Source organism: Sarcophilus harrisii, chromosome 3, assembly GCF_902635505.1.
Source record: "Sarcophilus harrisii chromosome 3, mSarHar1.11, whole genome shotgun sequence".
NCBI classification, from domain to species: Eukaryota; Metazoa; Chordata; class Mammalia; order Dasyuromorphia; family Dasyuridae; genus Sarcophilus; species Sarcophilus harrisii.
The window spans coordinates 413,022,156-413,047,251 of record NC_045428.1 but is presented as its reverse complement, the minus strand read 5'-3'; the positions used below and the strand labels follow the sequence as shown (position 1 = coordinate 413,047,251).

General features: G+C 36.6%; 1 pseudogene; it reads right to left on the bottom strand.

Moving 5' to 3' along the window:
* Positions 1 to 22,999, bottom strand: part of LOC105749850 — a 47,337-nt pseudogene extending 24,338 nt beyond the window's left edge.
* Positions 23,000 to 25,096: the final 2,097 nt, after the last annotated feature.

Sequence of the window (25,096 nt, the reverse complement as noted above, 5' to 3'; positions counted from 1 at the left end):
TTGTACCTAAGCATGGATTGGTAGAGAATACTGAATCTGATAAAAGAACATACTTTACTTCAAAGGTTTTATAAGAAATAATGGGGAGGGATTGCAAATACCTGGGCATCTGCCCTCATCAGGGAAAGTGGAAAGAATGAATTTGTTAAAGAATTAGAATTGTCTCCATTTCCCCATGTGAGGTTTATTTTATTTGGGAAGAGAAAGGGAAAGACCCTCTTTTGAAACAAAGAATAAGTTTTTAAGGAATTACATACTAGCAGTGTCCTCATCCCTTTCACTCCTTAGGAAGCAAGGATTCCTGACCCAGACACACTTTGGAGTTTGCAGTTCCAGGAGAGTAGGTGCTTACTAAGTCCTGGAAGAAGTAGAGTAGAAGGACCTTACCAGATATCACAGATGACTGAGACTGCAGTTTGAAGGCTTAAAACACCAAAGTTAAAGGACCTGTGGAGGAACTTCAAGAATGGACTGTTAAGGACAATTTATACACTTTAAAATTGATTTTGTAATTAGGAATGTTTTGGTAGGAGAGGAAATTAATTGTGCTTAGAGGGATTTAAACAATACTGATGTTGTATTTGTAATTTATATTTCCAGAAAAGTTAATAGGGACTCCTCGATTGGAGGAAGTTGAATTAGCATTTTTTAGGATAAAAAATTATTAATGTTAATTCTGATAGTTATTTAATGTGAAATTAGGACAGTATATTGTATATACTATGTGTTTTAATTGGTTGTATGAAGTCATTTTAAAATTGTTTCCATTATTTAGGGAAATTCTGAGAACAATGGTCTGTTGTCCCTTTGTCCCTTTCAACATGGTTAATACCTGAACATGTTTTGATATAGATTGGTTATTGTATATTTTAAGTGTAATGTTGAATTTAAAACCCATCTACTTAGATAAGAAGATAAGCTATGACCTTTCTAGGATGAATTTCTTACTGTCATCAATGGAAGTAGGTATAGTCAATATTTATTTAGGATATGTGATCCTTGAGAGCTAAATTCATCTGAAGCTTTGATTAATGAGACTTGCTATTTGAGATAAATTGCTGATATTATTTAGAGTTTTGAATTCAGGTATGATTATCTGATGGATCATCAAGCCAGTAATCTACTATCTGAAAGGAATATGCTATAAGTTACTCAGAGAAATGTATCCTTGAATTGTTACAGGTGGAAATTAATATCTGGGAAAGAGTTGAGAGAACAACCTTGGCATCTGCTTAAGATGGAATCCTTCTGACTCAGTTTCCCAGTGGTGTTCTTTTGAATAAGAACCCACCTAATTATTCCTGAGTTTGACTATGAGGTAGAATTGTTATTGCATGCAATAAGCTAAGGATGATTTATCCTGTCATGTATGTGCTCTCAGATTGAGGCTTAAAAGTCCAGTTTTGATGCTATTGTAATCATGTCCCTGCTTTTTCCTCTTATAGCAAGTTTCTATATTCAGGGCCAGTGTTCAGTAGAAGCTATGAGCACAATTCAATTATGTAAGATCTGGCAGTTCCTTATCTGAAAATATGTGATCATTATATCCTAAATAAATAGGTAAATGAGCATTTGGCCTAGTCATCTAACTGTTGCTAGATGCATATGTGTTTCTTTTAGCATTTCTGTTATTGCTGACTTTCCTGATAGGCATCCTTATTTGTGAAATTAAATACTCTAATTAGTGGAGACACAAATGGTTGGGGTAATAGATGGCCCCAGATGGAAGTTGGGGGTAAAGAACCACAATTTGTTTGCTGAATAAGCTTATTAGACTACAGGCTGTGGTGGAAATAATTACTAACTAGATGACAAAGGCACTGGATCTATTAGCAGACCAGGCCACATAGACTAGAGAAGCAGTATTCCAGCATAGATTGGTATTAGGGTACTTGTTGACTTAAGAAGTTAGTTTGTAGGAAATTAAATATGTGAAAATTGATGGTAATAGAGAGTAGTGAAGGAAATTGCCAAAGACATCAGAAAATTGGTCCATGTCCCATTTCTTGACCTGGTCCTAATTGATGTCATCTATGGTGTGGTGTTTGTCACCAAATGATGGCAGGTACTGAAAGTTGGGGTTTGGTCATGTGAAGAATTCACAAAAAGGTAGATTCATTTGGGGGAATAGGTTGCAGATAAAATGAGGGGATGCAGTAGACACTGGGAATGGTAAGTGTGAAATGAAATTGGGTGGGCATATGAAAGACAAGTTCCTCTATGAGGTAGGAGAAAGCCATTTTGACAGACTGACCAGAAAAATTATCAACTAAGCAGATCTTTTATAAGGGAAATGTGGCTTTGGGCGTTGCTAAGTTGCAAACTGAAGAGTAACAGTCAAGGAGCCAGGTGGCTGACCAGGTCCCAGACCTGCCTAAAGATATGCCATCAAGAGAGTCTGGGAAAGCTTAATTTTTTAATTTATGGTAATAAGATAGTCTGGAAAGCTAAATTCCCATTGAGATTATCTCAGAGATGGTTGTGTCTGTCTTTGAAGATGCTAACTAGATTAGTAACAGGATGGAGGAATTAACAATATGTTGGTGTTTTTGTTCTTTAAAATATAAGAGTTCTCTCTGGGAAAAAGATTTCTCAGGGAGGTTTTCTGGAGGCAGCTTTAGTTTCAGTTACAAGTAAATAATCACCCAAAATTGCAGCCAGCTGATAAAAGTTCAGATCTTTTATTGTATCCTTCAATATAGCCCAGTTAGCTCAGAGGCCTATCTCTCTGCTTGGTTCCAAGAGCTCTTGCAGCTTGTCCCTTGCTTCTACCTTTGCTCTCTCTCTTTGGTTCTAAGAGCTCTTGCAGCTTTGTTCTTTGCCTCTGCTTTCTTTAGCCTCCAGATGTAATGAATTTCTCTTGCCTCAGAGAGAGGGCTTCTGGCTGTCAATCTCCCAGAGTGCTGAATCTCCGACCCCTAGGAATATTCCCAAGTAAAAAACTCTCTAGTGGCTCACTGAAGCTCTATTTATGCTTCTTCTCCGAGAGTGGGATTGTGGGATATCTCTCAGCGTGTTCTCTGGCCCTAAGAGCTTCAAGGGAGGTGTGAATTCAGATATCTCATACTAAACCCTGAAATCTCCCAAATGTGTGAACTCCAATGAGTACTTAAATTCTTCTTGCTTATAAGAGCTCTCTAAAGCTGTGAACACAAGCATTATTGTCTATCAGTTGTACTTAGTACCTTGTTTCAAGTTCTGACCCATAACATCTCCTGGTAGGATCAGATTAATCATACTGAACCATGATAAATTAGATAATTATTGTCTCTATCAACTCTAATGACTTAACAATTTGTAAAGATTCCAACAACAATGGACTAGACATTATTGGTCAGAAAACCTGGAGAAGGGCGAGGATGGTCCCCAGGAGAAAAAAAGGACAAACCAAGTCCAGAGGGATTGGAGGCTGAGGACAAGATGGTTGGGACTGAATGGGATAAACTGAGTGAAGACTTCTCAAGGGAATGTGGCCTTGAATTATGCCTAATTGTGACTTAAGACTTTGCAATGGCCAGTTGAATTAACAATAATAGCAAGTTAAAAGCTGCAGGTGTTCCATTGTCTTGAATTCTGTTCTCCCCACCCCATCCCCCTTAATTAGCATGTAAGTACTTAATGAATAAAGAGTTTGTTATTTGTACTCCTCTACTTTTCTATTGGAAGTTGCCCTTTCTTATAAAATAGTAAGAAATCTTTTTTTTTTTTTTTTCCTTTTTACCTTGAGAATGTCTGATTTTAATTTGGGTAAGGGTCACTGTCCCACAGAGACAATTAATTATTTATAGTGCAAAATCTTCATTGAAAGAAAGTTCTTTCTTAGTAGAGGTCTGACTCAGCAGGTTTAACTTCTAAACAAGTCTGACTTTAAGTATAGAGTTATTTGTTTATTGCATAAAACATGGGGATTTTCATTTAGATGATCACTGGACAGTGACCTAGCTAAAACGATGTTCTTTGCTCCTTTTGATAAGAGACCAATTTGTTCTTTATTTCTGAAGTTTATTTTTTCTTCATGGTAACTATATTACCACATTTCTTTTCTTTTTATGGTGTTACTGGGTTCAGGACATTTTTTTGGCTATTCTCCATGCTTAGAATGCTCTCTCTCCTCTTTTCCTGGCTTCCTTCAAGTCTCAACTAAATCAATTATTCAACAAGACGTCTTTGATGTGATCTATGATGTGGGGTTTGGGACCAAATCATGGCAAGCATCAAAAGGGGGGGTTTGGTCATGTGAAGAATTCACAATAGCCATTCTCTCTAGCAAACAGTCCCAGTGAATGGGACTGACTGGATGAAGTTTTCTTTAAAAGTCTGAAACTAGGCCTAAGTTTCATGATCCCTATTCTCCCAGAGGCCAGAAGATGAGGCCTTGGGCCCCAGGTTGCAGGAAGTCACATGATATCAGGGCCGAGAGGTCTCTAAAAGTCAGACCCTAAGTCAGTAACAAGACGTGACAGGAAGTACCCTGACCCACAGGAAGCCCACAATATTGGTGTCTATCCAATGAAAAGGCTTGGCTCTTTTGCTCTTTAACCAGCGTTCTGCTTCCGGCTTGTCAGGCTGGGGGGCACATGTTGGGAACTGAGATGCCTCCTGGGTGTGTCTGGGCTTCTTCCTGCAGGGACTAAATAAATGCTTTCTCTTTGTACCTGAAGATTTCTCTGATTAGTTAGTTTGGGAAAGGGCTTCTAGCACTCGCCCCACACACCAGGAATGGTAAATATGGAATAGAGTGGGAGAGCGGATGAAAGACAAATTCCTCAGTGGAATTCCCAATTACCCAGTAGAAAGGGAGCACCCCTTGAGGTTGGGGTATGCCCTTAGCTGGCAAGCTAAATCCTGAAAGGGACTTACCACCATAAAAGAGTTAGCTAGCTGTAGGGAGAAGTGGAGTTGGGGAGCCTAGTGGAATAAGGGGAAATATCATGTGGTGTGGGGGAAGGGAAAAGACACCCCAAGACTGAGTGCCATGGTGGACTGACCCAAAGGAGAGCAATAACTACAGCATGGGCTTCGCGTTGTTTTACAGAGAGAATTTAGCCTCTCTGTATTTGACATAACTTGGATTTCTGACTGATTATCTTCAGTGGGTGGAATCAAGGATTATCAGAATCTTCTTCCTGCTTGCCCCAGGAAATAACTTTGATCAATTTTTCTGTTTTTTCTCTGCCTTCCTCACCCACCATTCAGGACCTCATCACCTTTCCCAACCGCTCTTAATTCTAGTGCCTTCCTTTTACTTATTTTCTATTTCCCTCATTTATAGCCATTTGTACATACTTGTTTAAAGAGCTGAATCTGAAATCAGGACCTGAGACACTTACTAGCTGTGCGACTGAACAATAACCCTTTTTTGTTTCAGTTTCTTCACCTGTAAAAGGAACTGAAGAAGGAAAAGGCAAGCTACTCTGGTATTTTTGATGAGAAAACTTCAAATGGGATCAAGAAGAATTGGATCTGACTAAACACACTTGCTGCTTCTTGCCTTCCCCAATACATTGAGGTTAAGGAGGTTAAGGACTCTCTCTCTCTTTTACCCCATTTTGTATCCCAAGCACTTAGAGTGCATGACATATAGTAGGTACTTAATAAATGTTACTGAGTAAAATCATGTATTTTTTTCCTTTACACTAATTTCCTGCTCCTCTGCTCCTCAACATCTCCAAATTTTTCTTCCCAGTCTATTACCTTTCTACTTCCTCTACTTTGATTACATTTTCTAATCCTACCAAAGGCTTGCAATTTTCTTTAGCAATTTAGGAGAAAAACAAAAACTAAAACCAAAAAACTCTCACTTAAAGGTTCTGGTTGCTAGGTAACATATTTTTTCCCTCCTTTTTTCCTCTGGGCAGTTTGGTTACCATAGTGCCTGTATTTAAGGAAGACTCTAGTTATTATTCAGTAATCATTGTTGTTGAAGAAAAAAAGTAGGTTTTCTTTTTATATGGCTGAGTCAGTCTACTGAAATGGCTTAACATGGGATTTGGATCTATTCCAGAAAAGAATCTCTAGTTCGTGTATTCTGGATTCTGCCTTCTTACTCAATGTAGTTTATTCAGATTATAATTGTACTTCACAGAAGAACAACATGAAGAGGGTTCTTTAATCAACAAGAAGAGTTGTTCAATACTAAAGTGTATTACAAAGGAATGTTTTAGGTTCTCCTGAGAATTAAAAAAATATATATATAAAATGGGTTCTCATTTGCTTTTATAAGTTTTTGTATAGTCCTTTTAAAAAATTAGTATTTTTTATTAAATTACTTTTTTGTATTATTATTTAAGATTTTTATTTTTAGTTAAGTGCAATTAAACCTAAAAGATATAGTCAGAAAATAAGGATTAAACTTTTAATTACATATAAAAGTTGGTTAATTAGCATTTATTAAATATCTACTATGTATCAGGCAATATGCTAAAAGTTAGGGATACAAAATAGGTAAGGTTTTCCCCAAAGATTGCATTTGCCTTCTCATCCTGTGCATCTCTCCTTCTTCACAATTCCAAATTGATTCTCTATAAATTCTAATATTTAACAACCAAGTCCTCCTCTTGTTTATTTTATTTTTAAAAAATATTTCAAGACTGCCAAAGTACCATTCAGAACATAAACCTATTCTCTCTCATTTTGGATAGACTATTATAATTAGAAATGAACTTCCAGGTTATATTTTAATCTAAATTCTTTATTTCTTATTTATTTTTATAGAGAAGAAAACTTTGATACTAGAAAGGTGACTTGTCCAAGTTAATCATATAGTAAATTAGTTAGAGAACCCTATCTAGGAATGATTGTCTGATATCAATTAAGAAAGCATTATTTAAAAAAAAAAAGTATTATATTTCCCCTTTGGCAAACGTTTCAAAGCATATAGAACAAATTTTAGTGAGAGAATTTTTTTTTAACCTTCAAATATACTTAACAAACATTGAGAGGCATATTATATTGAATGGACATATATTACTTAGAGGTGGCTTGGTGGTTCAGTGGAGATAGCACTGGAACCTGTAGTCCAGAAAGCTTGGGCTCAAATCTGTCCTTAGACATTTATTAGATCAGTGGTTCTGAGCAAATCACTTGACCTCTTATCTGCTTCAGTTTCCTTATCTGTGAAACAGGGAAAATAATAAACCCTGCCATTCCCCAGTTGATGGGCATCCATTCATTTTCCAGTTTCTAGCCACTACAGAAAGGGCTGCCATAAACATTTTGGCACATACAGGCCCCTTTCCCTTCTTTAGTATTTCTTTGGGGTACGACCCCAGTAGTAGCACTGCTAGGTAAAAGGATATGCACAGTTTGATAACTTTTTGGGCATAATTCCAAATTGCTGGGAAAATTGGAATCTAGCATGGTAGAAACTAGGTATTGACCCACACTTAACACCATACACCAAGATAAGATCAAAACGGGTTCATGACCTAGGCATAAAGAATGAGATTATAAATAAATTAGAGGAACATAGGATAGTTTACCTCTCAGACCTGTGGAAGAGGAAGGAATTTATGACCAAAGAAGAACTAGAGATCATTATTGATCACAAAATAGAAAAATTTGATTATATCAAATTGAAAAGTTTTTGTACAAACAAAACTAATGCAGACAAGATTAGAAGGGAAGCAATAAACTGGGAAAACATTTTTACAGTCAAAGGTTCTGATAAAGGCCTCATTTCTAAAATATATAGAGAATTGACTCAAATTTATAAGAAATCAAGCCATTCTCCAATTGATAAATGGTCAAAGGATAAGAACAGACAATTCTCAGATGAAAAAATTGAAACTATTTCTAGCCATATGAAAAGATGTTCCAAATCATTATTAATCAGAGAAATGCAAATTAAGACAACTCTGAGATACCACTACACACCTGTCAGATTGGCTAGAATGACAGGGAAAGATAATGCGGAATACTGGAGGGGATGTGGGAAAACAGGGACACTGATATATTGTTGGTGGAACTGTTAATACATCCAGCCATTCTGAAGAGCAATTTGGAACTGTGATCAAAAAGTTAAAGTACGTAATGATCTGGTCCTGCTCATTTGACTCAGCATCAGTTCATATAAGTCTCTCCAGGCCTTTCTGAAATCATCCTGTTGGTCATTTCTTACAGAACAAGAATATTCCATAATATTCATATACCACAATTTATTCAGCCATTCTCCAATTGATGGGCATCCATTCATTTTCTAGCTTCTAGCCACTACAACAAGAGGTGCCACAAACATTCTTGCACATACAAGTCTTTTTCCCTTCTTTAAAATCTCTTTGGGTATAAGCCCAATAGTAACACTGGTGGATCAAAGGGTATGTATAGTTTGATGGTTTTTTGAGCATAGTTCCAAATTGCTCTCCAGAATGGCTGGATGTATTCACAATTCCACCAACAATGTATCAGTATCCCAGTTTTCCCATATTTCTTCCAGCATTCTGCATTATCTTTCCCTGTCATTCTGGCCAATCTGACAGGTGTGTAGTGGTATCTCAGAGTTGTCTTAATTTGCATTTCTCTGATTAATAATGACTTGGAGCATATTTTCATATGGCTAGAAATAGTTTCAATTTCTTCATCTGAGAATTGTCTGTTCATATCCTTTGACCATTTATCAATTGGAGAATGGCTTGATTTCTTATAAATTTGAGTCAATTCTCTATATATTTTAGAAATGAGGTCTTTATCAGAACCTTTGACTGTAAAAATATTTTCCCAATTTATTGCTTTCCTTCTAATCTTGTCTGCATTAGTTTTGTTTGTACAAAAACTTTTCAATTTGATATAATCAAAATTTTCTATTTTGTGATCAATAATGATCTCTAGTTCTTTGGTCATAAATTCCTTCCTCTTCCACAGGTCTGAGAGGTAAACTATCCTATGTTCCTCTAATTTATTTATAATCTCATTCTTTATGCCTAGGTCATGAATCCGTTTTGACCTTATCTTGGTGTATGGTGTTAAGTGTGCGTCAATGCCTAGTTTCTACCATATTAGATTCCAATTTTCCCAGCAATTTTTGTCAAACTGTGAGTTCTTATCCCAAAAGCTGGGGTCTTTGGGTTTGTCAAACACTAGCAAATTTATTTTAAAAGGAGGATACTAGATAGAATCTTTGTTCTGATCTCTATAAACTTAGGTTCCCATTCTACCCCAATACTTACTGAATATGTGATTAAAAACCAATCACTTGATCTCTCAGTTTTTCATTTTCTTCTTCTGTAACAATACTATTTATCTTGTAGTAATATTTCACACAGGGATAATGGAAAGAAAGTTCTTTGTAAACCTAAAAGGGCTGTGTAATTTTTTGGATTATTTCTTTTCCCAATAATTGTTGTTGTTCTTCCTTCTTTTTCAAAAGAGGACCAATGATATTTTGACTTGTATGAGAATTAGATTTAATTAAGGCAAAATTACACAAAATTGTTAGCTTTAATATCTCTTCTCCAGTCACTGAAATTCATTGGCAATAGAAAAGTCAAGATGAATACTGATGGCCCATAATGCCATGGACAACCTTGGCATCCTTGATGTCTGACCAAACTTTTAGCAACTCCATGCATGCTTCAGCCATCTTCATCATTACGCCAACAAATTGTTCTCATCCACGCATTCTTACAAGAGAAAGTCTTTACATGGTTGGGGTATATACTGGGGACTGGGTTATATATACTGCTGCCATGCCCAACCTCCCATTGGATTTGAGGTCTGTCAGTTATCCTCAACCTAGTTTAAGCATCTGCTGTACAGTTTGAAGGGAATGTGGCCACTGTGTAGGTTATGGTTTCTTGGAGCCACTGGGAAGAGCTGGGTGACAGGTGGACACCACAGATGGATAAGCAGCATTGAAAAGGGCTTCACAAGCCCTCATACCAGAGGTGCTGGTCTTCTCAAACACCCCATCCACTCCTATAGAAGCAGCACCGTGGACAAAGAACTGGACCGGTAGTCAAGAAGATTTTGTAGTCAGATCCCATCTTTGATATCTAGTTATGTGACACTGAGTAAGTCATTTAATTTTTCTGAACTCCTTTTTTTTTTTTTTTATCATTCCTACAATGGGAATAATAAGGTCTCTCACAGAGTTGTGAGACTAAAATGAGAGTATATATAAATGCCAGTTTTTTTTTTAGAATCAGAAACTATTCATTCTTATTCTTTTAGAAAATAAGAATAATTATTTTTAGACATAACAAAGTAGAATTGACTACCTAAGACTGTGAAACTTGATGTGAAACTTTATATTTTAAAAAAAGGCTGATCTGTGTTCAGCCTATTAGGTGTTAATAACAGTGTTGATTGTATAAGAAATGAGTTCTATATCCTCCCGAATTAATATGATTACAGAAGGCCCAGACATATAAGTTGAATCAATTATTCTATCAAATATATACATTAGATATTATACATAAGTAGGTCCTAGATCAATCTGGAAGGATTTTAGGATTTGGGGTAGATGAAAGGCAATAATACTCCATATAGGAATGATTTTGTAAATGGCCAAAAAGATCAAGTCTCATCTCTTGGGCTACCTATAAAAATGGAAAGTCAGCTTGAAATTGATCAGTCAAGTAGTGAAGCAGTGTAATAATCAATTTTAAATAGGTTGGAGAATTCCATTTCAAGAGGTGTAGTAAAACCCTGAGAAGGATGCGATCTTCTTTGTTGTTATTCAGTTATGTCCAACTCTTTGTGATTCCTCTGGGGCTTTGTTGGCAAAAATACTTCAGTGTTTCACCATTTTTTTCTCCATTTTACAGATGAGGAAACTTAAGCAAACAGTGTTATATTACTTGTTCAGGGTCACACAGATAAGTAACACAGAGAGGCAAGATTTGAATTCAGAAGATGAGTCTTCCTGACTTCAGCCATCCATTGTGCCTACTTAGCTGTCCTAGATTTGATCTTTAAAGAGGAGGGAAAATGTGGAGATTAGTTAGTTTTCTTCCTATTCCCCACCCTACTGATGACATTGGAGAGACTAGATAATAGCAGATAGTGCATTTAGCTAGTGCCAGAGAGAATGAACCAATAAACAATAAATACTAAACCTTTATTAAGCACTTGCTCTAAGACAGACATTGTAATAAGATCTGGGGATACAAAATGAGGCAAAAAGCCCTCAAGGAGTTCACAAGGAGGTGAGAAGGAGATGAATATGTTCAAACAAGCTATATACAGATACAGGAAAAACAGGAAACAATTAAAGGAGGCTCGAGATTTAAGAGGGGTTAGAAAAAGGCTTCCAGTAGAAGACAGGATTTTATTTGCAACTTAGAGGAAGCCAGCTTAGTCAAATATGTCTGGAGCCAAGAGATATAATACCTTTTTTGCACAACAGCCAGGAGGCCAGTTTCATTATGTTAAAGAATATGTATTAGGGAATAAGGTATGCAAAAACTGGAAATGTTGTCATTGTTCTTCTTTATCCCAATTTATCAAAATGTCCAGTGCCTCCCCCGACCCTGTCAGAACTGGATTGATAGTCCCTGCCTCAGTATACCCCTGTAACTGAGACATATGAGTATATATATATCTATATATATAGATAGATATGTCATTGAGAACTCACATTGGTTGCTGGGTGCTTTGGACATCAGCCCTGGGGGCAGCATGCCCCCAGCATAATCTCTCCTTTTCAAATAAATATTTATTTATTTTATTATAGCTTTTTATTGACAGAACATATGCATGGCTAATTTTTCAACATTGACCCTTGCAAAACTTTCTGTTCCAACTTTTATTGGAACTGAATTGGATCCTCTCATTGCCAAAGATAGCCATTTCCACCAGAATTAATCCTCATATAGTATTGTTGTTGAAGTGTATAATGATCTCCTGGTTCTGCTCATTTCACTTAGCATCAGTTGATGTAAGTCTCTCCAAGCCTGTCTGTATTCATCCTGCTGATCATCAAATAAAATATTTAAAACTCTCTAATCTCTATCATGCCTCAGTTTCTCCGGCATTACAGTGGTAGGGCATACCAAGCTTATATTGGTCTGATCAGCTGTAGACAGACATATTATAATTTGATTTTAACATAGTGATGGCATTTTAGTCCCCTTTGAGAACAAAAGACAATAACCAATTAGACTATATCGACAATATTTGCTGTTCATTTGTATTTTTTCTTGGAAAAGATACTGATTTTCCATTTCCTTCCCTGGCTTATTTTATAAATGAAGAACTGAGGCAAATAAGATTAAGTGACTTTTCCAGGATCATAGAGCTATTAAGTATCTTGAGACTTGATTTGAACTCCTGAAAAATGAGTCTTCCTGATTCTGAGGCCAATGAATGCTCTATCTAGTTCCTCCCAGCTGCCCATCAACAATATACTGGAGTTCAGTTATCATAGAGAATCCCCTGAACCAAAAAGCTGGAGATCCCATGACTAGTCCCAGCTCTGCTGCTGATGAGCGATGTGACTGGGCAAATTACTTACCATTCCTAAACTGCCATTTCCTCATATGCAAAATGTAAGTACAGGGCTTCATGTTATTTGAGGTCCCTTCTAGTTGTTATGCATTTATGTACATGCCTACCCAAGATTCCTCACCCAGTATCTCTAAGTTGGGTTAGCTAAGGCTACTTTAAATGTGTTGCTAATAGAGCAGATTTCTTTGAGGAGATATCGGTGTCCAAGAAAATCCAGGCTAGAATCCAAAATTGTATTTGTGGTTTCAGCCAGAAACACACAACCCTTAGTAATTCAGTTCCTTATCTATGTCTATGAACTTTATTATACATGGAGTTTTCTCTGCTGCCACCTTGTGGGGTTTAAATCATCATTCTTAAAAAGTAATCACATTGAAGTGATTTTGTTGTTCAGTCTTGTCTGATTGAGCAAATTAAAATGATATAGCATAAAATATAATTTTTCCCTTCTTCCCACTTATTAGAATAATAGGTGATCCAGATTTTTAAACAAAAGGATAAAAATGCAGTTGCAATTTAGTTTGAATAAACAATATAAAAGCAGAAATCTCTGTCTAGCTCTTTAATCATACTAATTTCACACTATACTCCAGCTGTGATACTGACCCAGAATTTTAGAAAGTACTTCATGAAAATCAAATAGATTTCTAATTTTAAAATTAGTTCCTCCTAATGGATAAAAATTCCTTCAGTTCAGGGATATGGTGAAGATAATACTTTATATAATAAATTAGTTAATTAACCAATAAGTAAGTATTGCATTTCTATAACTAGCATGGCACTTTTCTAATTGTAAGAAAGCACATAAGATCTTTTCTTTAAGAAGTTTATAATAGTGTCTCTTTTCAGATTGTGTCATTCATAATTTGGTATTTCATAAATACTTTTAGGACTAAGTGACTTTCACTGAAAGCTTAGTTTGTTCACATTTGAAAGAAATCAACATATTTCACAAAAAGAATGACCATTTTGTATATAACTTACATTAAAATTGGTACTAATAATATTAATTAGAATTAATGTCTACTGGACAACCAGTTTGAGATATTTAAAAGACAACTATAGATGTGATATTGGCTATCAACAGAGACTGTTATATTTGAGGATAAGTAGATTTGAGAATTATCAGCATGGATAATTAATCCATTAATCCAGAGGATTTAATGAAATCATCAAGGAAATTCTCCTTCCTTCTTACCTTTCCTATTACTGTAGAGAGGGTAATACCATCCTTAGTTTCTCATCATTTCTTACCTCTCATACCCAATGTATTGACAAGATCTGTAGATTTTAACTTAGAAACATCTCTCAAATATGCCCCTTTCCCTACTGACACTGCTACAACTATGGAAAGCCTTCATTATCTGGACTACTGCAATAACCTACTGTTAAATTGGCCTCTCTCAAATCTCTACTTCTCCAATCCAGCATAAGAATTAGAATTAAAACCATGTGGTTCAGAAATGGTGAGGGGTCACCATTTAATAAAAAAGCTGGAGAGATCTCTAGAAGCAAAGCAAAGTTTATTATACATTCTCATGAGAAGGGTGTCCCACACGTCCAGCAGACAATGGAAGGGAGGAAGCCCCTTCTGGGGCAGGGTTAACACTTTTAATTCCTAGCCCAAATACCTCCTCCCACCACTGACCCTCATCCTCATTGATTGAAGATCTTACATTCTAAACGTGGGAACTACCCAAGAAATTGAACTTGACCAATAAGTACATATTTGACTGAAATAGGGAGAACATGATGTCATGGGAGGATAACAGAAAAGGGACTTAAATATGCCCTTGGATCAATTCTCAAAGTCCTTCAGGCCTACGCAAACTCTGAAGTAGATGAAGCCTTACTTGATTTTCACAATTGTCTTGAAAGATCTCACCTCAGCTTGTTCAACACTAATAATGATTAATAATGTGAATAAATTATGGAGCATTTTCTATATACATAAGACTTTTATTCATCCAGATCTATAACTAGAAATATCTAAATATCAAGATTCTAATATTACTTTTTTTCTCTTACAAAAACTCAGGCAGCACTTTTAACTTCATAGGATTTAGAAATGGAGGGACATTAGAGATTATTTAATCTTATTATTTTACAAATGAGGAAACTGAAACTCAAAGATTTGCCTAATATTACATAGTAAGAAGCAGAACTAGAATTCTAACCAGTAAAATATAACTTCTGTGGAGTTCAGATACAGACTAACTCATTGCTCTGGCCATATTTTAAATTTTAACTTGTGGAATAAACAAGTAGTTTTATTCACTACCCCGGGGTTTTAAGTGATTCTGAAAATGGAGATTCAGCAACCATGATTTTGCATAGATTTTTAGAAGTTAAAAAGTCAAGTGACCCTTGGATTTCATCTCTATTTCATAACTCATCCATGTTCTACATTCAAATTTATTAAAAAGATATGCATGTTGGCTGATTGATTCTATAGTTGAATTGAACTTTAAGATATGTGCTGCCCATATAAGTTATATCTGTCTAAATGGATTATCAAAATGAATAGACAGGTAATTCAAAACAAAGCATGGATATATATTTGGAATCTTGCTCACTTTTATCTAAGGGAAAATGTGATTCCTACTTTGAGAGGAGTAGGAAGGGAAAGGAAGAGATGTTGCATTTATTCAGTGTCTATTATGTGCCAAATAAATATTATTTGCTTGACCCACATAACAACCCTGAGAGAGAGGAGCGGTTATTGTCCCCATTTTGCAGTTGAGAAAACTGAGGCAGAAAAAAAAGGTAAGTGACTTTCCTAGGGTCACACAACTAGGAAGCATCTGAGACTATATTGGAATTCAGAATTCCTAACTCCATTCATTGTACCCCTCCCTGCCTAGGGGAAGGAGCCACGAGGCTAGTCAACCTGTTCTCCTTTTGGAGAGGGGTTCAGGAGTAGAATCATATCTATTGGCTACCATAAATGTCACTGGTCTATGGACAAAAATCAGAATGGAAAGCATCTTTCTCAATCACTCTTAAGGTCAAGGACAGTGTTACTCTAAGCTTATACTTGTAGGCTTAACTCCTTTCTTCTCATCCAACAGTTTATTATATAAAAAACATCATAAATAGTGAATGTATAGTAAACCTATTTTACCCAAGCAAATAGCAAAAATAAATTAAAGCTCTATGAATTAGAATACAGCAGAAAATACAAAAAAAAAGTAGATGAGCTTTTTAGATAGAAGCTAGATTGTCTCTGGGAAGGCAAGCTAGAAATCAGGGACATGCTGGGGACCTAATTTTCCTCTATATAAATACAAAACAGTCTTTTTTTCCTCCTCTCTGTTGGTTCTGTAGAGAATCTGGTGCTTTGAATATCTCTATAGAAAAGGATGAAATATACTTCTCCCTTCTTAAAGCTCTTATATCAGCTCTACCCTGAAATAATCATGCTGGGTCTTACTATTTTTCTCTGAGAGTCTCATGCAAAATGAATTGTCTGAAAAACCTAGGTTACACAACTTTGAAATTCAGTATGGAAAAATATAAAGTTCTAAACTTGGATTAAAGCAATCAATTTCATGCACAAAGAAAGGATGGAAGAGACATAATTAACAAATTATTATTGTGAAGAAAGACATGAGGCTTTACCATACTATAATCTCAGAATGAATCCACATTGTGCTATGGCAATTTAAACAGTTAATGTAATCTTAGGCTGTATTATCATAATTATAGAATGAGAAAAGTGACATTCCTGTTGTGCTATGCCCTGGTTAGAATACATTTTGGTATATTGTGTGGGATCCCCAGTATTAATGTACTATATTGTACAAAGATGAGATGAAGCAAACTTTAACCCAAAAGGAGAGAGGATTCATCAAAGTCATGATCTTGATTACTGTTCACAAAATATGTGAAAATATGTCATATGAAAGACTTATTCTGCATGGGTCCAAAGGGAACTAGCACATAAATTCATGGGATGGAGATTTTAGCTTGTTATGAAGGAAGAGCTTCTTAACAAGTTGAACTGCATAAAAATATAGTAAGTTGCCTCTTGGGGCAGTGAGTTTCCCATCACCAGATGTTATCAAGTGGATAATATTGGATTATACTATATCATGAATGCTGTAGAAAGGATTCATGCTCCAGGAGTAGGCTGAAACATATCACTGCTAAATCCCCTTCCGATTCCAATATATTATTGTTGTCAGTCCTTTATTAGTCCTATTTGGCTCTTTGTGACCCTATTTGAGGTTTTCTTGGCAATGATACTATAGTAGCTTCCTATTTCCTTGTCCAGGTCATTTTGCAGTTGAAAAAACTGAGGCAAATAGGATCAAGAAAGTGTTGTAATGCCAGAGAAACTGAGCAAGACAGAGATTAGAGAACAATTTAATAGTTTATTAAATGGAGAGATATACTGGGACCAAATGGATCCATGGTTGGTCCCAGGGCTGGACGAGACTATCGTCTCAAAGAATCCAGCACTGAGTATTAGACAGCAAGATTTTTTATAGGATAACAAGAACAATGACATAATGGGGGAGGTACCTGAATGGGGATAACCTTATGGGGGGAGGCACCTAGGATGACACAATGGAGGGAGATACTGGAGAGGTTACTGATATTCTAATGATGTCTAAAATGGATAGACCTTTATCCTGTCAAACATTAAGAAGGAATGATTATAGTCTAAACATATAAAACTTTTATCTCATCAAACATTAAGAGGGAAAGGTTATAACTTGAGGCAGAGTAACTAAATAGAACAATTGGAGAACATTAAAAGGGAACTGTGGCACAACATTCCACACTCTCTCTCTTCTAACTATTCAAATCTTCGAATCACCTTCCTCTAGAAGGTCTTAGGTCTTAATTTTGAACAACCCTATGTGAAGTAAATAGACCAAATAAAAATCAAAATAAAGCTAGAACAATGCAAGGGATTCAAGTCTCTCCCTGTTTAACCCTGGAGTTAATCAGCAATACCTAAAGTTCCTTATTTCAATCATGTCAGGTCCTCCGCAGTTGGGGAGAATATGGACAGTTCACTGTGAGTTAGGTCTGTGGTCATTTGTGCATGACTTGGTCTCTGCTTACTAAGCAGCAGGGCTCAAGACAGTTGTGCTGCCCATTCAGAGAGGTAACCCGCTGAAGGGGAGAAGGGTGAGGCTTGGAGTAGCTCCACCTGTCCCTGCCCAGAGGAACAGACAGGGCTGCAGAAAGCATCATATTTCTGAGCAGATTCCGCAGTTAGACCAAGGTAGGCAAACCCCAAACTTTTAGAGGCCCAGTATCAACTACAAGGTCCTTTTAAGTACGCTGAAATACTAATTAAGGACCTGGGGTAACAGGAGTGGAGAAACAGGTCAAAGAGACTGCCAGTCCCAAGACAGGTATCCGATTTCTGGTTGTTTCTAAAAAATAATCCCCAAAACTGAGTCTGCCAGGGCAATTCCAACTGAATAAGGGATTTCAAAGTTAAAGCATAAGTAGTAAAACATAGTCCAGTAAATTTAATCAAGGAGTAAAACATGAAAAAGACTGTTTAAAGGACTTCCAATTTCAAGAATCCAGCAGCTAATATGTGTTTGCCATGAAGTATATATACACACATGGCTCCAAGGGACTGGGATAGACTGAGAGCGGGAAGGAACTATCAATCTGGTTCTGACAGGGTGGGTGGAGGCATCAGACATTCTGATAAGTAGGGAACGGCTGGGGTCATGATGTCTAAGATAGAAGGTCTTTCTCCTTATCTGGATCATGAAAATTAGGAGGGAGGGATGGTGTTGCAGGATTGAGCAGAACAATTAGGAATTGAGGCAGAACAATTCAGGGAAACTAAGGCAGAACAATTTAGGGAAACCAAGCTAAAATAGTTAGGGAAACTCAGTCAGGACAATAAAAGTGAACTTGTTGTGGCACAACAAGTTGTGGCTGGATTAGAAGTTTTTTTTTTTTAATTATAGTTTTTTTATTTTTATTTTTTTATTTTTATTGACAGTACATATGCCAGGGTAATTTTTACAACATTGTCCCTTGCACTCACTTCTGTTCCAACTTTTCCCTTCCCTCCCTCCACCCCCTTCCCCAGATGGCAGGCAGTCTTATACATGTTAAACATGTTAAAGTATATCCTAGATACAATATACAATATATATGTGCAGAACCACAGTTCTCTTGTTGCTCAGGGAGAATTGGATTCAGAAGGTATAAATAACCTGAGAAGAAAAACAAAAATGCAAGTAGTCCACATTCATTTTCCAGTGTTCTTTCTCTGGGTGTAGCTGATTCTGTCCATCATTGATCATTTGGAACTGAATTGGATCTTCTCTTTGTTGAAGAAATCCACTTCCATCAGAATACATCCTCATACAGTATTGTTGTTGGAAGTATATAACGATCTCCTGGTTCTGCTCATTTCACTTAGCATCAGTTCATGTAAGTCTTTCCAAGCCTCTCTGTATTCATTTTGCTGGTCATTTCTTATAGAACAATAATATTCCACAACATTCATATATCACAATTTACCCAACCATTCTCCAATTGATGGGCATCCATTCATTTTCCAGTTTCTAGCCACCATGAAAACGGCTGCCACAAATATTTTGGCACATACAGGTCCCTTTCCCTTCTTTAATATCTCTTTAGATATAAGCCCAGTAGTAGCACTGCTGGGTCAAAGGGTATGCACAGTTTGATAACTTTTTGAGCAAAATTCCAAATTCCTCTCCAGAATGGCTGGATCCGTTCACAACTTCACCAACAATTCATCAGTGTCCCACTTTTCCCACATCCCTTCCAACATTCCGCATTATCTTTCCCTGTCATTCTAGCCAATCTTACAGGTGTGCAGTGGTATCTCAGAGTTGTCTTAATTTGCATTTCTCTGATTAATAATGACTTGCAGCATCTTTTCATATGGCTAGAAATAGTTTCAATTTTTTTTATCTGAGAATTATCTGTTCATATCCTTTGACCATTTATCAATTGGAGAATGGCTTGATTTCTAATAAATTAAAGTCAATTCTCTATATATTTTGGAAATGAGGCCTTTATCAGAACCTTTGACTGTAAAAATGTTTTCCCAGTTTGTTGCTTCCCTTCTAATCTTGTTTGCATTAATTTTGTTTGTACAAAGGCTTTTTAATTTGATATAATCAAAATTTTCTATTTTGTGATCAATAATGGTCTCTAGTTCATCTTTGGTCACAAATTTCTTCCTCTTCCACAAGTCTGAGAGGTAAACTATCCTATGTTCCTCTAATTTATTTATAATCTCATTCTTTATGCCTAAATCATGGACCCATTTTGATCTTACCTTGGTATATAGTGTTAAGTGTGGGTCCATGCCTAATTTCTGCCATACTAATTTCCAGTTATCCCAGCAGTTTTTGTCAAATAATGAATTCTTATCCCAAAAGTTAGGATCTTTGGGTTTGTCAAACACTAGATTGCTATAGTTGACTATTTTAGTTACAGAGTTTTAACAAATCCATCCCAAATTTTAAACACACAGTAATAGATGACCCAATCAGGGTTCCTAAATTTCCCATATCAGTCTATCAGGGGAAGGAATGAAGCCACATTTAAAACTGCTTCAGGCTGGGCACTGGCAGGAGACTCTCAGTCCTTGCAGAGGATGCATGTGATATGGCCTCGTGTGCTAATAATCAAAGCTGATCTAGGTCCCAGAAACAAGTCAATACCTGTGATTTGACCAAAATCTAGAACAACAACAACAACAAAACACAAATCTAACAAATAAAGCTTAGAATAGACTGATACAAAATATGAAGAGACCAGTATGAATTGGCCAGCAGCTTAATAGGTTTCCTTCACAGTACAAGTAAACTAAACGGCTGTCAGCTATAGTTCCAATAGATAAAATGGCAGTTAGGTTTTTGTTCTTTCATTAGTTAGAAACCTTACAAAATTTGAATATCCAGACACAATATCCAGTAACAGATTGATGATCAGACTAAATACTTATTTGCCAAGTATTTAGGATAAATTGATTCTTTTATTAGTTAGAAACTTTAAAAAATTTTAATATCTAGACACAATATCCAGTAACAGATAGATGATCAGACTAAATACTTATTTGCCAAGTATTTAGGATATAAGGATTACCTTTAACCAAGTTGGAAACAGCAAGGTATGACATATAACCAGATTGGTAATAGCAAGATATGACATAATTGAATTGCATTAACAATTTCTATTGACCATTTCTCTGATCATAGAAATCAGTCACAGAAGGAAAAAATGCAGGGACACAAGCATAACATAAGCAGTTAAAACTTAACTTTCAGCAAAACAGGATAAAATAGCTTTTATTTATTTTTACTACAGTTAATTGTCCCACTATCAGAGGATGGAACCTTAAAACTCCTAAATAGCATTAACTATAAGCCCAAGAAATTTTACTTCCAATAACAAATCCCATTAACTAAAGTTTCAGATAAATCCTGAATAGCTATTTACCATAACCTTATATTTATAACAGTAAGAATTTCTCAGTAAGTGTACTTCTTTCATAGCTACATAAGTGAGCATTATACATACAAATCATTTTGCTTTAAAATACCCCATATATAGATAAATATTCCAAATTGTATATTGTCCATAACAGAAACATTTTCAAAAGGACAAAAAAGAAAAAAAAAACTTATTATTTTCAGAGGCTCTTTAAATGACTTCAGGCTGACCCAATACAATCAATTAAAACTTAGATAGAATATCCTATACAGAATATCCTAATACCACATAAAAGAATCCAAGAGATTCTCAAAAATATTAAACTTTTAGAAATACCATAACCTCATATTGATAACAGTAAGAAATTTGTTTCAATAAGTTCACAAGTTATCTTTCATATTTAACAGAAACATTTTCAAAAGGACAAAGAAAAACTATTATTTTCAGAAGCCCTTTAAATGATGGGCATAACCCCAGGATGTAATCAATTAAACTTATACAGAATACTCAATTCCACTTAAAAGAATCTGAAAGATTCTTAAAAATATCAACTAAACTTTTAGAAATAGCCCTACCAAATTATAGATCACGTTTATGACCATATTCCTCAACTAAGGAAACCATTATGTATCAAAAGAAACAAATAGTCAGTCAATTAACTTAAAAACGGGCCTATCTATTGAAATAATTTAAGCCAAGCCTCTGCAGAAAAGGTGGGGGGGGGGGGGGGGGGGGGGGGGGGGGGGGGGGGGGGGGGGGGGGGGGGGGGGGGGGGGGGGGGGGAGAATTCCACGTGGCTGCCCTCCTCCCTAGTCCACCTCCAAAGAGGCAGTGGGGAGGGAAGGCGAGCCTGTTTCTCCCTATCCTATCCAACTTAAAATTCATAATACAGCGGATAGCTAAATGATTCCATAAAACCCACATGTCTGGAAGAGCTGGATTTAAAGCATAACTTACAATGTTATAATAGAGGTAATAAACTCTGAACCAAACTAAATACAGCTTTAAATTCCCAATAATATAAAACTTCTTTTGCTATCATATTTCAAATAATGAATTTCACTAAACAGCCTAGTTCCTTTCTCTCCCTCTGGCCCCACATGGCCATTATTCCCAATGAACTTTTCCTAAGCTCCAACTTTGGTCAGAGTTGGAGCCTTCAGAAAAGTCAGACCCTTTTTGCCACATACTTTACCTAATTAGAGTCACATGACCCTTTTTAGTCAAGTTAACAGAACTTCACTTTAACAAGTTTTTAAGATCTTATACTCAAAGATAACTAAATCTAGCCTGCATAGGTAACAGTAAAATTATTTCCCTCAATTTCAAAATCATCCTAAAATTTCTAATCAAATGTTTTCCCCTGCCTGAGTTTCATGATAAGGTTTTATTGCCCTTTAGTAGGGTTTGAAAATCTGTTCCAAAGGAGAAAACCATCAGCCAGTTTTAAAAATATTTACAAATTAGTGCAACCAGTTAAAAGTTTAAAATCACAAGTAAATATTTATACTAAGTATAGTTGCAACATTGAAATAACCAATTCCCAAATTTCTTAATCATTGTTTTTAAAACTTTAGCAGAGCTCTTAATCAATGGAACAGACAGACAAGTCACACAGAACACAGAACATACATAGACTGTGCTGTTACAACCATTTAACACATAGCCAGAGAGGCAGTTACAATATTTAACACACATAACCAGAGAGTGCCCAAATCAGTGCTCAGAATCAGATCAGACCAGATGTGTCTTAGGAGACACAAAACCAGAGGGCATTATCCCGCGTCCTGAATGATATCCTTCTCAGAATTTGATGCCTGTCAGCATTGCATTATTCTGAGAACCCAGATGCTAGCACAGACAGACAGAACAAGTAAACAGATAAGACATCCAGACTTACTCTCCCATGGTCGAAATGAAGGGGTCCACCATCGGGCTTTAGGCATGGTTGTGGCTGAAATGCTCTCTTTCCAGGAGACTCTGGAAAAAAATCCCGAGAGCCAGTCTCTCCAGGGCAAGAACTCAGATCTCCAGCCACCCGGAGGCCCAAGGGGAGGGAGATCTGAATGTTTCTATTCTCTAATCCTGCTCTCATTTTCTAATATCTCAGTGGGGAGCCTCCAAAATGTAATGCCGGAGAAAGTGAAGCAAGATAGAGATTAAAGAGTATTTAATATTTTGTTTGAAAGGGAGAGATTCAGTGCGACCAAATGGATCCATAGTTCGGTCCCAGGGCTGACCAAAGAATCCAACAAATGATGTGAGTTCTCAATGACAAATATGTATATGTGGCTCAGATACAGGGGGTAGACTGAGGTGGGGGCGAAGTCAGGGTGCTAAAAGTGGGAATGGGACTCTGATAGGGTGAGAGGAAGGCACTGGAGATGACATAAAGGGGGGAGGCACCCTGGAGATGGGGAGAGGAATCTTGATAAGAAGGTACCTGATATTCTGATAGCTTGGGATGGGGAGAGGAATTGATATTCTAAAATATAAGATCTTTTATTCTTTTCAACTATTCTGATGATTAAGAGGGAGGGGTGGTTTTGCAGGATTGAGCAGAACAATTATAAACTGAGGCAGAACAATTAGGGAAACCGAGGCAGGACAATTTAGGGAAACTGAGTCAGGATAATGAGGGAAACAGTCAGGATAATAAAAGAGAACTGTGGCAAAACATGTGTTATTCTAATTTTCTAAGTGAAGTGAAACTTCCAAGTTATTTTCATTTAAATGTTCCCCTAATTTACAAAACATAGGGAATTTTTTAAAACACAGGGGAGGGAGAGAGGAGAATGTAATAGGACTTGTCTAGGATCCTAGTTATTTATAATTATACTAATAATGCTCAAGGAGGATTGGCACCTTTGTTGTGAGCTCTTATCAGGGCCCTCAACTCTCTCCTGTGGTTCCAAGAAGTTGTATCATGTTTACTAGTCATACCCTGCAAACTATCTAGACATATGGGCTAAAAATTTGAGAGTGACCCAGGGATCTCAAACTGTTGGTGAGTTGGGGGTGTTTATCTCAAGCATGAGAAGGCAAACTTTCCACCCCCCAATAGGCATATGTCAAAGAAAACAGCTCAAGCAGGTACTGAGGAGAAGCTAGAGCTTAGTCAGACATCAAACACACCAAGGTCATGCTAAGGTGTCCACTGCATACTGAGGCAAAGACAGTTGTCTTGATTTTTGTCTGGCCAGATGACTCTTTGTTGACACTAGAAGAAAGAGTGAGGCTTACAGCTTTGTGAAATTTTACCTTACTTAATCCAATTCATGTACAAATCAAGATTTCATCTCAGAATATTGATGTAATATGATTTTGGGATCCCCTGACCTTAGGGCTTCTGTTCTAATGGGTCAGTGGTCCTAGGTCTTCTAGCTTTGGAATCTGCCTCAGGAAACTGAGCACATCCAACCTGTCTGATTCTGACCACTCCTCAGTCAGATAGCTTCCCATGGGTAATCTTGTCAGTAATAATCTGTTCAGCGGAGAACCACTCCTTCTGAAGACTACTCCTTCCTACTTTTTGCCATAGAATTAGCATATCTATGGTAGAAGCTGGATAAAACAACCCTCCTTGGTTCTGTTTCTTTATTGGATTTTCTTAGAATTCAGTCTGCTCAGTAATGCATCACATTGCTTTTAATACTTTGCTCTTTTACTAAGAGATGGGTTCAAGCCTGCAAATCCCAGACACTGGTCTGGGACTTTTGGGGTCGCCCCTTCTCAACCTCAACGATATTAGTTGAGTATTAGTATTTTTGAGAAATTTGAGAAATTGAGAAATTAGTATATTTCAAACAACAGCCATTTTGAGCAGGTGCCCAGGGTGCAATTCCCTACTTAGAAGAGGCTTGGAAGTCTACTTTTGAGAGAAGATATGTAATAAAAATGTCTTGGAGAGATTTGGAGAAGATTGGAGGAGTACACATAGAGTTGGAGAGATCAGTAGTTGATTCTTGTTTGGCCACCACATGGTGAAGATCAGCCTCTTTGTAGTGGTAGAATTAAAACTAGAATTTGAGCTGGGGTAAGGAGTGGCTTCATCCTTTTCTTTCCTTTTAGTTTTACTAAAAGTTGGCTGACTTCTTCCTGATAGATGACCACTAATAGACATAAAGCTATAAAAGATTTTTGCTTTTCCTGACACCTAAAACTGGACTGTGGTCCCATTAACTGGTATCCT